This window comes from Myotis lucifugus, unplaced genomic scaffold, assembly GCF_000147115.1.
Source record: "Myotis lucifugus unplaced genomic scaffold, Myoluc2.0 scaffold_28, whole genome shotgun sequence".
NCBI lineage: Eukaryota > Metazoa > Chordata > Mammalia > Chiroptera > Vespertilionidae > Myotis > Myotis lucifugus.
Window position 1 is genome coordinate 7,299,561 of NW_005871076.1, and position 13,875 is coordinate 7,313,435.

At 40.8% G+C, this 13,875-nt stretch overlaps 1 protein-coding gene across 1 annotated transcript in view; it reads left to right on the top strand.

Annotated features, from left to right (window-relative positions):
• KLHL3 (kelch like family member 3) overlaps nt 1-13,875 on the top strand; it is a 96,300-nt gene that overhangs the window by 65,864 nt on the left and 16,561 nt on the right. The gene's annotated exons all lie outside the window — the stretch shown is intronic.

The following is a 13,875-nucleotide window of genomic DNA, read 5'->3' on the forward strand; positions in this document are numbered from 1 at the left end:
CTGCCAAGAGTTGGGACTGCGTCCAGGGAAAGTGGCCTTCTGTTCCTGCCTCCAAGTCTTTCCTCATCCATGGCTGCCCTGCACCTTGGTTGCATTAGGATCAAAGAGATGGAGTCTGCTGGTTCCTCTTGAACCTTCTGGTACCTCTCTCTTCTGGGCTCTTCCTTTCTTAAGAGTTTCAAGGTAATCTCCGATGTCACCAGGGCAGATTGAGAATACCTCAAAGCCCTTCCCTCTACCCTTCTCTTGTTTCACACCATGGTTTGGGCTACATTGCTTTTGAAAGCAGAAGAATGGCTGAATGGTTTTTGACTTAGTGATGGCCACAACAATCCTCTTTCTAGGCCCTTCTTTGAGTCAGAACAGTTCTAGTCTGGTTCCTTCCATTACCACAGAGTCATAAAGGACAGTTAGGACTGCCAGAGGGGAAAAGGGGCTCAAGAAGTCTGATAGGTAATGAAGCAGGGAATAGAAATGAGATCTTGTGTGGGGCAGGAGGGGGCAGCCAGGGGAAGGAAAGGGTGAGCATAGGAGGGGACCCCATGATCAAGTCTGTGCAGGGTACTGAATGCTTTGCCTCCCTGCAAGTCTCCTCCTTTCTCTGGTCCTCAGGTTCCGCATTTGCCAAATGAAAGATGCTACACTAGATGGTCTCTAACATCCCTTCAGGCTTGGCATCGAGTAGCCTTCCTAGGATCCTAACATACGGCTGAGTGTGGGAAGGTTCCAGCCAGCCCAGGAGGTCCCTTAGAGTTTAGGAGATGTGTGCTGTGGGGGAAGAAGAGGGGAAAGAGAATGGTGTGGGCTACTCCCCAGAGGGAGAGCAGGAGCTGGGTCCTTTGTCTTGAGGCTTTTCTCTCTCTCCTGTAGGCAGGAATATTAGGGGAGGTCTCAGGGGAGGGCTTCAGCAGAATATTCACCAGTTTTTTAGGTGTGCTCCCTTAGGGCCATGATCTCCACTGATTGGTCAGAGTCAGGACAGGGGTCTTTAGTCATTGCAGGTAGTCCTGGTGTCGCCCACCAGGTTTTGCAACTTTTCTGGGTCTGGAACTGAACTACAACTGAGGCCTAGATGTTATCTCTAGGGAGGTGACCTGTATCTGCTGTAAAGTGCTCTGCCAGCTTGTTCAGCTCTGTCTCAGCTTCCCTATTCCACTTGTCTGGCCCACTGGCCTGTCGCAAACCAGCTAATATGGTGGAACCAGTGTTTGACTTGAGTCTTTCTCACCCTCCAAACCTGTTCTCTGAACCCATGACAACCTGCACCTTGGTTCACCATTGTAAACCTGAGATTATCTATGTACCTGTCTACCTCTTGCTGTCTACTGCTGGTTACAAGGGGCAGCCACAGGGCAAGGGCCTTGGTCTGAGTGGCCACTTGCCTTACTGCATATTGACCATCTTTTGTTTTATTTTGTTGAAATATCTCACTCAGGCTTCTTCATATTTTTCAAAAGGAAAATAACTTAGTTTTCTTTAATGATAGGAATATGTGCTCATTTTAGATTATTAAAAGGATACTGCAATTTTGAAATAAAATTTTTAAATCTCCTGAAATCCCTCCACTCAGAGGCAATCACTGTGATCATTTTGGTGAATTTTCTTTCAGACATATCTCTGTGCACTTATTCACAAATAGATAAAAATGTACACTTTCAGATAAATGGAATCTTGCTACATAGATTAAAATCTTTTTTTCCTCCGACTCAACCATATTCTACAGACTACTTTAAATGTGTCATCAGTAGAGGTAAAATCAGCATATAAATTGTGATAGGTACATGGTATTTAATTATATTTATGTACCATTATTTGTTTAACTGTCCTGTATTGATGGATTTGCAGATATTTCTGTTATTAAATATTATAAACATTTCTGTATCAAACATCTTTTAAAAGCTGGCATCTTGTTTTGGTTTGCATTTCTTTAATTGTAAGATTAATCTTGGTTTCATATGATTATTGGCATTTGTATTTCTTTTCTTTTTTTAAGTTCTCTATTCATGTTCTTTGCCCATATTCCTATTAGACTGTATGTTTTTTATCAAGGGATTTAAGGGCTCTTTTTTTGTTAAAGAGGTTAGGCCTTTGTATATATTTAAAACATATTTTCTTAGTATAGAGTTTGCCTCTAAACTTATTTATAATGTTTTTGAATCCTCCAAAACAGTTTTTAAAAAATAAATATATTTTTATTGATTTCAGAGGGGAAGGGAGAGGAAGAGAGAGAGAGAAACATCAATGATGAGAGGGAATCATTGATTGGCTGCCTCCTGCATGTTGGACCAAGCCCGCAACCCAGGCATGTGCCCTTGACCAGAATCGAACCTGGGACCCTTCAGTCCACAGGCTGATGCTCTATCCATTGAGCCAAACCAGGTAGGGCCAAAACAGTTTTTAAGTAGTCAAATTGATCTGATTTTTACTTTATAGCTTAGGTTTTGTATCATGCTTACGAATGTTTTCCCTCCTCTGAGATTAACATGAATAGTCCCATGTTTTCTTTAAGTACTTTTATGATTTTTGTTTTATATTTGAATCTTTAATGCACTTATAGTTTATTTGTGTTAAGGAGTGAGGGTAGGAATACAGCTTTCTTTATATTGCAAATAATGAGCCAGATGCTCCAAGTTATTTTAATTAACCAATTTCCCTCCCTCCCATTGATTTGAATACCACCTTCATTTTGATCTAAATTTCCACAAGCTTTGTGTTTTGAGATTATTGATTCAAAGGTGCACTGTTGTTTTACATGGAGGAGGGTTTTTCCATCCTGAGTTTTCAGCAGGTCTTGTTGCGATATATCTTGTTTGTGATGTTTCTCTTTGAAAACTGAGGTTCTCATACTATGTTATCAGGGTAACAGCATCTTTTCCTGGGTAGTGTATTCTGGAGCCAAGGAAATGCTGCAGAGCTGGCCCAGTTTGTTTTTGTGGAGGCCATACCCAGTGACCTCTCCTTTCCTAGACCCCACTTCTAACTTTTGCCACAATACCCATAAGAAGATGGATTAAAAAAAAATCAAAGCCAGTTTTGTGTCTGAACCTGGACTAAGTGAGTTGAGCCCCCACCTCCCCAACTCCCCACCTTCCAAGACAGACATTGAGTCTGTAGTTGAGAAGAGTCTGCCCTTGTTTCATGAGGCCAACGTTCCCCCCTGTGGCCTGTGCTCCTTAGGAACCATTTATTTTCAGAATGAAAATGTTTAGATTCCTGGGCGCACAGCCTTCTGCAAGCAACTGGAACCAGGACTTCCTTTGAGTCTGTTGAAGGAATTTTAAAAAAAAGCATTGCTGCTCTTTGCCCTATTGTTCCCTGACTTTAATCCGTGAATGATTTAAGGTTAGACTGTTCAACCTGCTTCTCAAACTCTATTCCTGTCACCATTGTTTGAGCTCTTAAATTAATGAGGGGGATCCCCACTGTGCGTTTGAGGAATGGAGTATGCGAGGGAAACTCTCAGATTGTTATTAAATCATCACAATAATAGGTCAGTACTGTGCATATCCAGATTAAGTTATTTGCCCAGTTACGTACTCGTAATTGCAGTACTGGGGGTTGAACCAATGTCTGTTCCACTCCAAAGTCTGTGTGCTTTTCCTTGTACCAAACTGCCTAATAGGGACAAGTTTTCAGGTTTTGGTGGCAGATGAAAAGGATTCTTTCTATTCTTTCTCTTTAGTTATAAAAATCTCCTTTAATTAAAACATTTCCTTCATCTAATTAATAGATGCATTGCCGATACATTTGCTTCTTTTTAAAAATTAAGACTATTTTTTGAGCAGTTTTAGGTTCACAGCAAGGTTAAGGGGAAGGTACAGAGATTTCCCATGTACCTCTGCCCTGATACATGCATATCTTACCCTTATTCTCAACATCCCAGATTATTCTCTTAAATTCAGACTTATGAGGAATAATAATTTTATACATGTTTAAAGTCACTCTTTTTAAGGGTGCAATTTGATGAATTTTGACAAATGCATAGTGTCATGTAATCACCATTCTAATAAAAATATAGAGTATTTTAATCACTCCAAAAAGTTCCCTTGTGCTATTTTGTAGTCAAGCCCTTTCTTCCACTCCCAACCCCTGGCAACTATTTCTGAATTCTATCCTTGTACTTTTGTCTTTTCTAGAATGTCATATAAATGGAATCATGCTGTAGGTAGCCTCTTGAGCTTGCCTTCTTTCTCTTAGCATAATGCTTTGAGATGCATCCATGTTGTTGCATTTATCAGGAGTTCATTCCTTTTTATTGCAAGTAATATTCCATTATATGGATGTACTATAATTTATTTATCCATTCACCAGTTGATGGACATTTGGGTGTTCAGTTTTTGGCTATTACAAATAAAGCTGCTTTGAACTCATACTTCCAGATTCATTTATAGATCTTTGTATGGACATATATTTTAATTTCTCTTGGGAAAATATCCAGGAGTAGGATTGCCCAGGTTGTATGGTAAGTATATGCTTAGCTTTATAAGAAATTGCTAAACATTTTTTAAAGATGGCTGTACTATTATGTATTTCCATCAGCAATGGACGAGAGTTCCAGTTACTTTACAGTTTCCCCACTACTTGTATTATCTATTTTTAAACATTCTAGTAGATATGTAGTGATATCACACTGTGGTTTTAATTTGCATTTCTTTAATGACTAATAAGGTTGAGCATCTTTTCATGTGCTTATTTGCCATCTGTATATCTTCTTTGGTAAAGTCTCTGTTCATATCTCTCCCCATTTAAAAAATTGGGTTATCCTTATTGATTTGTAAGAATTCTTTATATATTATAGATACAAGTCTTTTATCATATATATGTATATATATATATATATGACATCTGCACCTAATATATATACAATATGGCAAATATAAGATCTTGGTCTTTTCATTTTCTTAGCAGTATCTTTGGGAGAGCTGAAGTTTTTAATTTTATGAAGTTTTTTTATGTTACAATTTATGTATTTTGTGTTCTATCTAAAAAATCGTTGCATAATCTAAGATCACATGATTTTCGTCTATACTTTCTCCTAGAAATTTCAAAGTTTTAAGTTTTACATTTAGGTCTATGATCTATTTTGAGATAAAAAAAAATGGTATGTGAAGTTGTCAAGGTTAATTTATTTTGCATTTGAATGTCCATTTTTTCCCCACAGCATTTACTGGAAACATTCTTTTTTCTCCACTGAATTACATTGACACCTTTGTTGTAAATAATTGATAATACATGTGTTGGTCTATTTATGTACTCTATTCTGTTCCTTGTATCTATTTGTCTATCTTTATAGTAATACCATGTTGCCTGAATTACTAACTTTACTGTAAGTCTTGAAATCAGGTAGTGCGAGTCCTCCAATTTTGTTCTTCAATGTTGTTTTGGCTGTTGTAAGTTATTTGCATGCCCATATAAGTTTTAGAATCAGCTTGCCTATTTCTACAGAAAAGCTTATGGGGACTGGTAGGGATTGTGTTGAATTTTTAGATCAATTAGGGAGAATTGATATATTAGCAATACTAAATCTTCTGATTCATGAACACACTATATAGCTCTATTTATTTAGGCCTTCTTTAATTTCTTAGCAATGTTTTATAGTTTTCAGTGTATAGGTCTTGCATGTCGTTTGCTAGGTTTAACCCTAGGTATTTCATAGTTTTTTGATGCTGTTGTAAATGTTTTCTTTTAAAATTCAAATTTCTGATTATTTATTGTTAATATGTAGAATATAATTGGTGAGAAACCTTATTTAATGGAGAAAGAGAGGTCAGGTTGATGATGGCTTCATTCTTTTCTGGAAAACATGTGCAGAAGATGACTCAAGGCCCCAGGCTGACACTTCAGGGAGGTATTTAGGGTTCCCTTCTAGGGTGTTATCTCCTCCACTAAACTGGCTCCATGATCTCAGGCATTATCCATCTGTGTCCTTGGCACAGAGCCTGTATGTGACACAGAGTAGGTGAGAGTAAAAGTTTTCATGAATGAGAGATATTTTTAAAGAAGAAATAACCTCATGGAGATTTAATACTGACCATTTCTATTATCCATAGTTGTTTTCCAATGCTTTCAGCATTCATACATGTGGTTTTACATGGTTGTTGTGAGGATATGTCTTACATCATATCCTGTTTTGATCACTAATGTAGATCGACCCTAGAACATTTAGTTCAGCCCACAAGTCCAATATTGAATGAATCCAGTTGTCATTCTAGGGAGTTAGACGGGTTGTAAACCACTTAGATTAAAAAAACAACCCTGGTATTAAACCATAAACTATCATGCATGCATTAACTCATTAATTTATTAATCCACTCATCCAACACACTTCCATTGAGTTACTAATTGCCAGCCACTAGGTTAGGTGTTAGAGCCACAAAGACTAATATGAGCCGGTCTCTTCCCCAAGGTGCTCCAGACTAGGCGGAGGGGAGTTAGATGTTACAGTGGACTCTGTAAGTACCACATGGAGGTACGGGCAAGACACTTTATGAACACGGAAAGGGGCAAGGGGCTGCGGAAAGCTTTTTTGCAGGAGCTGAGGCCTGAGCTGTCTCCAAGGTCAAACGCAAGTTGTCCATGGGAGTGAACATCCAGAAACTGGTTTAGATGACTGCAGGAGAGAACTGGCTCACACCATCTGATGGCCCTTAGAGTAATTTGTACTGTGCTTCCCTGGGTCATCACCAAAGGCATTAATGATGATATAAGCAGGATTGTCTAAATCCAGCTTCCTTGTGTTTTAGACAAAGCACTTTATATACATTATCTTGTCTTTTTAAATTTTAAAAAAATTTTAATATATTTTTATTGATTTCAGAGAGGAAGGGAGAGGGAGAGAGATAGAAACATCAATGATGAGAAAGAATCATTGATCAGCTGCCTCCTACACATCTACTGGGGATCGAGCCCACAACCTGGGCATGTGCCCTTGACTGGAATTGAACCCGGGACCCTTCAGTTCGCAGGCCCAATGCTCTATCCACTGAGCCAAACCAGCTAGGGCTATATTATCTTATCTTGATAACAACTCTGGAAGTTCTAATGTTGGAGAAAAGTGAGATTCAGTGAGATTGAATGGCTTACCCAGCTAAGTGGTAGCATGAGGGCTTGGATTGAGGTCTGGCGGACTCAAAGCTTATGCTTTTGAGCTCAGTGATGATAATAAATAGCAGATCCCAGTTGCTGAGCACTTAGCATGTGCCAAGCATTGGGCTAAGTGATTTACATTTATTATCTCATAGGATTTTCAAAATTGTAATTATCCTCATTTACACATGAGGAAATTGGATCTTGGCTTATGTCACCTATTCATTATGTTTTAGTTACCAATTTCTGCATCACAAATTACCCTAACCTTGGTGGCTTAACACAGCAAATGTTTGTTACCTCACAGTGTCTGTGGGCAGGAATCCCAGAGTGGCTTAGCTGGGTTGTCCTGGACAAAGGCCTCATAAATGCAGTGAGCTGTTGGTTAGTGCTGCAGTTATCTCCAGGCTTGTTTGGGGAGGATCTGACTCTAAGTTCACCCTTGTGGTTACTTGTAGGCCTTAGTTCCTCACCCTGTGGCCTCTCAATAAGCTGCTTGCATGCCCTCCTGGCATGGCAGCTGGCTTCCCCCATAGGAAGTGATCCTACTACAGAAAGAGGTTGAGAGAGCATGCCTGAGACAGCAGCTGTAGTCTTTTTGTATCCTACTCTCACAGGGATGTCCCATCGCTTCTGCTGTATTTTATTTGCTAGATACGAGTCACTAAGTCTAGCTCACACTCACAGGGAGGGGAATTAAGTTATATGACCTGAATGGAGGACTATCAAAGAATTGGTGATGTATCTTTAAAGCACAGATAGTAAATAGCTGAGCTGAGATTTAAGCCAAGGATGACAGACTACAGACCCTGTGCTTTTTAACTGTACTATTACATTATCTCAAAATTTCGCAAAAGCATTTTAGCTGGATGCTGTGTGGAAAGAAACCCAATGCCTGCCTTCTGGGGACTTAATTTTAGGAGGTCCCTCTGAGAGAATAAGATAGAAATATATAAGTAGCCAAATAAGTGGAGAAAGAGGAGGAGTTAGGAGATAATTGGGCTAGTTGGCAGAGCAGCCACAGGAATTCCAAGGGCAGCCTAGGTTGGGCTTTCCTGAATTCAGTCCAGATAGGCTTGCTGACAGAGCTGACTGAGAAACAAGGTGGTGGAGAGAGATTGCATTGTTCTCAGCAATTCTCAGCAGTGAACCTGTTCGCCAGCCAAGCCCTCTCCCTTCAAGAAGTAGGATTCTGCCTTGAGATAGCTGCAGAGGCTAATAAGGAAGTTTTTTTCTGAGCCATAAATGCCCCATCATACTGACACATTCAAGCCGGAACAGCTAATGGCATCATCTGGGCTCCCACACATTCGCTGCCCAGCACTTTCCCTGAGGCTAGGTTGCTATGGACAACCAGAGGCTGTCTCCCAGCTGCTAGAAACACTCCTACTCTGTCTTGTTCAGATTGCAGTGGAGAAATGAAGTTCCAGGAAGATGCAAATGTACCCTTTGGAGATGTACTGCGCCTGGCACTTTTCACTGTAATTTCAGTTCAGCTGACATCTCTGTTTAAAAATGACACCATGCCCTGGCCAGTGGCTCAGTTGGAGCATCGTCTGGTACACCGAAAGGCTGTGAGGTCACTTCCTGGTCAGGGCACATACTTAGGTTGTGGGTTTGGTCCCTGACTGGAGCATGTATGAGAGACAACCAATTGATGTTTCTATCTCCCTCTCCCTGTCTCTCTCTTTTCTCTCCCTCCCTTCCTACCCCTTCCTCTCTCTCTCTCTCTCTCTCTCTCTCTCTCTCTCTCTCAAAAAAAAAACAACAACAAAAAACAAAAAACACACACACAAAGAAAAAAGAAAAAAATCAATAAACATCTTCTGGTGAGGATTAAAAAACAAAAAGACACCAAAAAGCCATTTGGGCTGAAAGTGGGTGTGGGCTGTGTTGCTTTCAGTAAGTGGTATTGGAAACAAGGCTGTTGGCATGGTGGGTAGGATGACGTGTCACCTGGGCCCGGCCCCTGGGTTGGCCCTGCTCCTCTTCCATATTGACCCTTTAAATGGACTCAGGCCACACCTGGAAAGGACACTGAGGTCTTGAAAAAGCCCCATCATCACCCCTGGAATCAGTGGTGGTGCTCACTCTCCCATTCATAGATCATGTGTCCTTTTCTACCATTTATTGGGAGTCTGTTTTTTAGCAATTGCTTTAATAGTAGTGGCAACAGTAATGCTGTTGCTGTTGATGTAATAAAGCCCACACTTAGTATGTGCTATTTAGCAAGCACTGTGCTAAGTACTTAATATCATTTAAGCCTTTTGACACCCACAGGAGAGACATTCTATTATCCTGATATTATAGGTAATGAAAGTGAGACACAGCAAGGGTAAGTGCCTTGCCCATGGTCACACAGCTATTTGGCGATGATATTTGACGCCAGGTGTGCCTGACTCCAAAGCCCATTTCCCATCCTCTCTTCCCCAGTCTTGTTCTTTCCCATTGCTGGTTCTCTCCCCAACTGTCTCTGCACCTTGGCTGTCAGTCCTTGCCTGGAGCACCTGTTGCTCAGGAACCTGCTGGGACAAGTCTTCTGTCTCCACCTCGACATGCTCCTTCGGATGAATTTTTGGTGTTAGCCCTGCGGCCCCACGCACCAGGGTAAGAGAGAGTCTCATTTCCTGCCCTGGCCCGAGGGACCGACTGGCTGGGCCTGCCTTCTGCCCAGCTCACCGGTCATGGAAGAGAGTTTGGACACACATTCTACTCTTGCCTGATGAAAAAAGTGTGCAGAGCCCAGGTTGTTACGCTCATCTTAGTGGAGTGTTTAATGACTACGGGATTAGGGTTAGGGTCTTGGTCCACAATGCGCTGGAAAGCTCTGCTGTTTACCTACTGCTCCTTTCCCTGGCTGGTCTCTGGTACCTAATGGCTCTCAGACACAGCGCCGCTGTCATATCATGAGGAGGGACCAACATGCCTTCACTCCCAGAGTCTTACTGGTAAAGTCAGAATCATCTATGTGAAAGGGAGCATTTAAAAATCATTGTTATGCTGGGAGTGAAATGTCCTTCCTAAGGAATCAGGTAGTCTTTCCATGGTCTCACTCACTAATCTCCATAAAGTAAATGGCCATTTGACTTTCCAAAATGAGCTTGTTTTCCTTGGGAATTGTTCAGTAACCATCCCCCAATGCACAGTTGAGTCTGCTCACCCATATTCTGTCAACCAGAACTCTCCATTCACCAAAACTTCTGCAGCCTTCAACACAGTGTCATCTGAGACCTGGGGCCTGGGGTGGGGTGCCCTCGAGACGCCCAAGTGCATTGCAATTCTTGAGCATGATTAAATCATAATTGTTAGCCTGGAACCGGTTCTTTAGTTTATTGTGATTCCCATATGACCACTGGTATGTCTTAACTCAGGGTTACCTTGAAGGATAAATGTTAAAAGTAGGAATCATTAAATAGGCTGATTTGATTCAGTAATTGCTATTAAAGGCATTACAATTATTTAGTAAATTGGGATTTAGGGGTGTTGGGGAAAGAAACAAACATGTCTATTGAACTCCTTGGGACCGAGTTTTTCTGAAAATGTAAAATGAGGGCTTGCAATTAGAGAATGGTTCAGGGCTCCTCTTGCCCTGCTATCTTGTGGTCTTAAATAACTAGAGGTTTATAGTTTCAGAGATGTAATGCATATAGACCTTGGCGAGTACTCCTTTTTGTCTAATCGGTTGCTAAGATCAGGTATCTATGGAAACAATCATTCATTAATATTCCAGACAGGAATTTTTTTCTTTTTATTGTGCACAATTACATGATGATGAGTGTAGTGTTCCTTGTATGATGGCTTTTTGCAAGAGCTGTCATAGAACCTGGATTTTTTATACTTAGGAGACAAGCAGAAAGATACTTCTCTCTGCTTTGGGCTACCTCCATATTTTCAGAAACTGATGGCCTAGTCCACAAAACCTCATAATTACTCTTCCCAGTTCATTGCACAAGTTTTGGATATTAAAAGTCTTCTCTCACCAGTGGTTTTATGAGTTCAAAGGCAAGTTTATTTTGAAAACCTTGTCCTGTATTATTTTTGTCTTTCTACTCATGTTTGATTGGATTGGCACATTGAAATTTTTGTATTTCTATAATTCTGTTTCTGTGTACTATGAAAACTCTCAGAGATGGGTGCTGGATTTTCTTCAATGTGAATGTATCCCTGGTGGAAGGTGGTTTCTGGGGATGGTCAGCTTTCCTGAAAGCTTTGCCTTTTTAATTTACAGCTTGTATAAAGAATAAAACCTTTCTTCTGATAATTGAGTCAAAAGATGGAAAAAGCTCTCTTTCTCTTTTTATTTTGTTTTTCCTCAGCGTTCCCAAAATTGTAATCTGGTGTCTAATATGTCTTAACCCAAGAAAATGACTTTCTGGCCTGTGTATTTTCCCCCTTTAACTGTGTATTCCTTTCATTAAACTCTTTGAATGTGCTATTTGCTATCCATTCATTCTCTATTCTAAATAAATATTTGAGTTCTCGCTTTGACATAGCACCATAAGGCCCTAGGATTATCTTGGTGACTGAGGTAGATAAATTTCCTGTCCTGGCAGGACTCACTGCCTAGGAGGGGAGAAAGTGTCCTCAGACAGTTGAAGTACAATGATGGTCAGTTTTAATGGAAGAACACAGGGCATGTGTGATCTCAAAGAAGGAACATGTAACTCAGATGTGGAGGTCAGAGAGACCCTTTTGGAAGAAGTGACATGTACTGAGACCTGGAAGAAGCATGTGAAAGCAGAGGGATCAGAAGGGGGAGGAATGTTTCAAAGAGAGGGAACAGCATATGTGAGGGTGTTGGATGCCTGAGGTCACTGGGGTGGAGAGGGGGGGGAGGAATCTTAATACTGGTCTGATTCTCACTGAGCTCCCCAAATTATATTTCAAAGAAAATCTTTGCAATAATTTGACTTCATTTTAGCTTTACCAACTCAAAACTAGAAGGACAATGCAAGTTCTAGGTATGTTTATGAATGCAGGGCAAGTCATTTGGCCCTGGATGGCTTGGGCATTGTCTGAAGTTTATGGAGAGGCTATGTTCATTAACACCCCCCTTAAACTGTTCATGCATGCCTTTCTAAGAGAATAATTATAGGTGGGAAGCAGTGTAGAATTCAGCTTCCCTCTGAAAAAGGGCTTCTCTTGACACAGAGCATGGGCCCTCTGTGCCTAGGCACAAAGGAAAGTCAAGTGGAGAATGTTTATTTCCAGAAGCAGATCTAAGCCTGAACTGTGTCCTGGGTTCCTTCGGGATGTTCCAGAAGTCAGAAATAAATTCCGAGTTGTTGAACATCGGTCACCCATTTGGCCCCAGACAGCTGTGAACTAACTCTGATGACCAGTGATGGCCTACACGGGCAGTGGGTGAGCCTGAATCTGGAAACTTGGGGCAAACAGGCTTGATATTTTGAGCAATGGTTGTCCTCTCCTCATAGTGCAGATAATGTTCACCTGAGGGACGTACTTCTGTGAACTCACACAGATTTTGTGATTACTTCTCTCCCCAAAAATAAATTGTGGAAAAGTAAAGAGCACTACAATAATTCATAATGGCAAAAATTGTCACTGGCACATCACCAGGAAATCCCTGTGGTTTATGGGTTAAAACAATGGTTATCAAAGTATGAATCTTGGAACAGCAGCAGCATCAACCGGGAACTTGTTAGAAATGCAGATTCTCAGTTTCACTCCAGACCTACTGCGTTAGAAACTCTGGGCAGGACTCAGCAATTTGCGTTTCAACAAACCCTCAAGGTGATTCTGATGGACGCTGAAGTTTGAGAACCACTGGAATAAATAAGACAGGCTACAGGCAATGAGAAAATCCTGTGACTTATATTGATTAGTTGCTTGTGACTACCACCCCATTCTCTCCTCTTAAGAAAGTATCTTGGAGCCGAAACCGGTTTGGCTCAGTGGATAGAGCGTCGGCCTGCGGACTGAGGGGTCCCAGGTTCGATTCCGGTCAAGGGCATGTACCTGGGTTGCGGGCACATCCCCAGTAGGAGATGTGCAGGAGGCAGCTGATTGATGTTTCTCTCTCATCGATGTTTCTAACTCTCTATCTCTCTCCCTTCCTCTCTGTAAAAAATCAATAAAATATATTAAAAAAAAAAAGAAAGTATCTTGGAGCCCAGCTGGTGTGGGTCAGTGGTTGAACATCGACCCATGAACCAGGAGGTTATTGGTTTGTTAAGATCAGGGTAACTGCCTGGATTGTGGGCTCGATCCCCAGTGGGGGCGTGCAGGAGGCAGTCAATTGATGTTTCTATCTCTCTTCCTCTTTCTGTAAAATCAACAAAAAATGTTTGTTTTTTTAAAAAAAGAAAGTATCTTGTAAGTGAAAGTGATGTCATTATGAGGACAGCCATGAATTTGCACAAATTTATTAAAATATTTAACATATTGTTAACTTTTTGATACCTTATTTTTTCTTGTTAATAACACATAACAAAAGTCACAATAGGGATACCACAGTTAACTACTGCAGTTCTATTACTGTGGTCAGAAAAATGGCTTTTATTTATTTATATTATACCTTATACCAGGGGTGGGGAATCTCCGGCCCAGGGGCTGTATAAGGCCAGAGAAATAATTTGGTCTGGCCCTGCCAAGGCATTAGGGGTGAGTTAATGAAATGTTTGACCACATATAGCAGGCTAATTTTTAAGTTGATAATTTTGAATGACCTGCAAATGATGTTATAAATATCCAAATGGCCCTTGGCAGAAAAAAGGTTCCCCACCCCTGCCCTACACTAAGAAATATGCTTGAATTGCTCTCCAAGAG